At 43.9% G+C, this 3,067-nt stretch overlaps 1 non-coding gene across 1 annotated transcript in view; it reads right to left on the bottom strand.

Annotated features, from left to right (window-relative positions):
- LOC120069677 overlaps positions 1-574 on the bottom strand; it is a 3,403-nt gene extending 2,829 nt beyond the window's left edge. Inside the window, exon 1 of the ribosomal RNA XR_005479630.1 lies at positions 1-574. This exon is cut by the window's left edge and continues 2,829 nt beyond it. This is a non-coding gene — a ribosomal RNA (28S ribosomal RNA).
- Between the last annotated feature and the right edge of the window lie 2,493 nt (positions 575-3,067).

The following is a 3,067-nucleotide window of genomic DNA, read 5'->3' as shown; positions in this document are numbered from 1 at the left end:
ATGTGAAGACTTAGTTTGTTGGAAAGAGATTTTGGAGGTTGGAGGAAATTTGAAGAGAGAATTGAGAAATAGGCTACTTGTGTTATTGAGCACTTCTAACATTTTTGGCTTGATACAGATGTTAAGACATACCTCCTATTTATACTAGTTGGTTCCCCTAAATCTATGGCTAGAATTTTGTCAACACATTCATGATCTAATGGTTACAAATTTTTATCTAGACTATTCTCTACAATTACTTATTTTTCTCATACTTTCTAGAGAATCCTACGAAATGCTCAATATTTCATACATGTAATTTCTTAGAATATTATAATGTTTGATATTTCTAGAACTTGGGCTTTTGTTTGGGCTAGGCCCAATTACTTTTAACCCAAATCAAGTTTACATTTCAACACCCCCTATTAAACTTGATTTTGTTACTCCTAGGAAAACTCTCAATCTTGTGAAGTCTTCTTTTCTAAGAGGTTTAGTGAAGATGTCAGTTACCTGATCATTAGTCAATTGCACATTATTTCTTTTGATGCACTCTCTAATATAATGTCAATGTGTATCGATGTGCTTACTCCGATTGTGGAAGATTGGATTCTTGGCCAAGACAATTACTGATTTGTTGTCTATGAAAATTTTGGTTGGATCCACGTGTAGTAGTCTCAATTCATGTAATAGATTTCTCAGCCAAATTGCATGATAAACACATGAGGTAGCAGCCACATATTCTGCTTCACATGTTGAGAGAGTAACAATCAATTGCTTATTTGACATTCACATGAAGGCAGTGTCTCCTATGTAGAACACAAAACCAGTCGTATTCTTATGGTCATCCACATCTTCACCCCAATAGCTATCATTGTATCCCAAGAACTTATAATTATCAGAAACAGAATAGAATAGGCCATAGTTTATCGTACTTTTGATGTATCAAAGAATTCTCGTTCTTGCCTTTAAGTGTGTGATTGTTGGTTTCTCCATGAACCGACTGATAACTCTAACTGCATAGAGAATATCAGGCCTTGTGCATGTTAAATATCGCAAACTTCCAACCAAGATTTTAAAGAGTGCTGGATCAACTCTTTCTCCTTCCTCACAACATGATAGATGAATTCCACATTCCATGAATGTATTGATTAGATTAGAATCCTCCATTTTCAACTTCTTAATCACTTCCATAGCATGTCTTCTTGTATGATAAAAATTCCTTTATCTTCTTACTTTAATTTGATGCCAAGGTAGTAAAACATGGGCCCGATGTCACTAAAGAGCGGCCATCGGTGCAGATCTTGGTGGTAGTAGCAAATATTCAAATGAGAACTTTGAAGGCCGAAGAGGGGAAAGGTTCCATGTGAACGGCACTTGCACATGGGTTAGTCGATCCTAAGAGATGGGGAAGCCCGTCTGTAGCGGCGACAGCGCGAACTTCGAAAGGGAATCGGTTAAAAATTTCTGAACCTGGACGTGGCGCTGACGGCAATGTTAGGGATTCGCGGAGACTTCGGCAGGTGCCTCGGGAAGAGTTATCTTTTCTGTTTAACCAGCCTACTCCACCCTGAAAATGACTCAGCCGGAGGTAGGTCCAGCGGGCTTTTTGGAAGAGCACCGCAACGTCGCGTGGTGTTGCTGCGCCCCGCAACCCTTGAAAATCCGGAGGACCGAGTGCCTCTCACGCTCGGTCGTACTCATAACCGCATCAAGGTCTCTAAAGTGAAACCAGCGCTCCTGGTCGATGGAACAATTGTTAGGCAAAATGGATCCGTAAGCTCGAGAAAAGGATGGCTTTGAGGGCTGCGCAACGGGTCCCTAGTCCCGAACTCGTCGCTGTCGGTGGATCTGCTCGAGCTGCTCTCGCGGCCGAGAAGTGGGTGGCCGCGTGCCGGCCGGGGGACGGATTGGGAACAAGCTCTTTCGGGGCCTTCCCCGGGCGTCGAACAGTATTCTGCAGAACTGGTACGGACAAGGGGAATCGACCGTTTTAAATTAAAACAAGCATTGCGATGGTCCTTGCGGATGCTAAACAATGTGATTTTTGCCCAGTGCTCTGAATGTCAAAAGTGCAAGAAATTCAACAAGCGCAGGTAAACGGCGGAGTACTATGAAACTTCTCTTAAGGTAAGCCAAATGTCGTCATCTAATTAGTGACGCGCATGAATAGATTAACGAAAGAATTCCCCACATGTCCTGTGCTACTGTCCACGCGAAACCACAGCCAAGGGACGGGCTTGGCAGAATCAGTGGGGAAAGAAGACCCTGTTGCAGCTTGACTCTTAGTCCCGACTTTTGTGAAATGACTTATTCCGTGAAAGCGGAAAGCGGGGCACTGCCCTCTTTTTGAACATAAGGCTTGCCTTCGGCGGGCCGATCCAGGCGGAAGACATTGTTTTAGATGGGGATTTGGCTAGGGCGGCACATCTGTTAAAGAGATAACGCCGATGTCCTAAAGATGAGCTCCAACGAGAACAGAAATCTCGTGTGGAACAAAAGGGTAAAAGCTCGTTTTGATTCTGATTTCCAGTACGAATACGAACGCGTGAAAAGCATGGCCTAATTATCGATCCTTTAGACCTTCGGAATTTTGAAAGCTAGAGGTGTCAGAAGTTACCACAGGGATAATGCTTGTGGCAGCAAACGTTCATAGCGACGTTGCTTTTTTTCCTTCGATGTGCGCTCTTTCTATCATTGTGAAGCAGAATCACGCAAGTGTTGGATTGTTCACACCACAAATAGGGAACGTGAGCTGGGTTTAAGACCGTTCGTGAGACAGGTTAGTTTTACCATACTGATGACAGTGTTCGCAATAGTACTTCAACCTAATACAAGAGGAACCTATTGGATTCTCACAATTGGTTCATCGCCGCTTGGTTGAAAAGCCAGTGGGCGGCGAAGCTACCGTGCACTGGATTTGACTGAACGCTCTAAAGTTCCTGGGAAATTCGGGTTAGATGCGACGAATGCACCATCCGCTTGATTGCCGACAAAGCAGTAAAGGCCCTTCCGGCCAACCAAAGGCACGTGTCGTTGGCCTTAAGCCTCATGACGGATGAGTTTGCGGGGGCGCCTTTGTAACATAAAT

Source organism: Benincasa hispida, unplaced genomic scaffold (assembly GCF_009727055.1).
Source record: "Benincasa hispida cultivar B227 unplaced genomic scaffold, ASM972705v1 Contig544, whole genome shotgun sequence".
NCBI classification, from domain to species: Eukaryota; Viridiplantae; Streptophyta; class Magnoliopsida; order Cucurbitales; family Cucurbitaceae; genus Benincasa; species Benincasa hispida.
This window is presented reverse-complemented; position numbering and strand designations above follow the sequence as displayed.